Consider the following 468-nt stretch of genomic DNA (forward strand, 5'->3'; position numbering starts at 1 on the left):
ACAGCCCCAACTCCCTCAGCCTGTCCTCACAGCAGAGCTGCTCCAGCCACCAAGTCTGATTTCATGCGTGGTAAAAGATCATCAAGTGATCACTGGGACCTCAGAGGATCAAGAAACCATCTCCATAGCTTGTCTCTGAGAAGGTACTGAAGAAGAAAGAGGGAAAAAGAAGCTAAAAGAGGGGGCACCTGGAGTTGAACCAGGGACCTCTTGATCTGCAGTCAAATGCTCTACCACTGAGCTATACCCCCTGCCAAAACACCTCCACAGGGTGACCTCAAAAACATTCCTAGAGAAGGGGACAAGTTTTTGTGCCCCCGCTTGCTATCCATCCCATCCCTCAACAGCCCCCTCTGCACCTCACTCTGCTAAGAAAATTACCACAAAGAATCATGGACAGAGGCAAGTGCACACAGGGAGAACATTTCTCACAGTTCCTTAAACTCAAGGCCTCAAGACCTTGAATAA

General features: G+C 49.1%; 1 non-coding gene across 1 annotated transcript; it reads right to left on the reverse strand.

Moving 5' to 3' along the window:
* Positions 1-179: 179 nt before the first annotated feature.
* TRNAC-GCA lies at positions 180-251 on the reverse strand. Its single transcript has one exon. It is a non-coding gene; the product is annotated as a tRNA-Cys (tRNA).
* Positions 252-468: the final 217 nt, after the last annotated feature.

The sequence above is a fragment of the Merops nubicus genome, unplaced genomic scaffold (assembly GCF_000691845.1).
Source record: "Merops nubicus isolate BGI_N331 unplaced genomic scaffold, ASM69184v1 scaffold20562, whole genome shotgun sequence".
Taxonomy (NCBI): domain Eukaryota; kingdom Metazoa; phylum Chordata; class Aves; order Coraciiformes; family Meropidae; genus Merops; species Merops nubicus.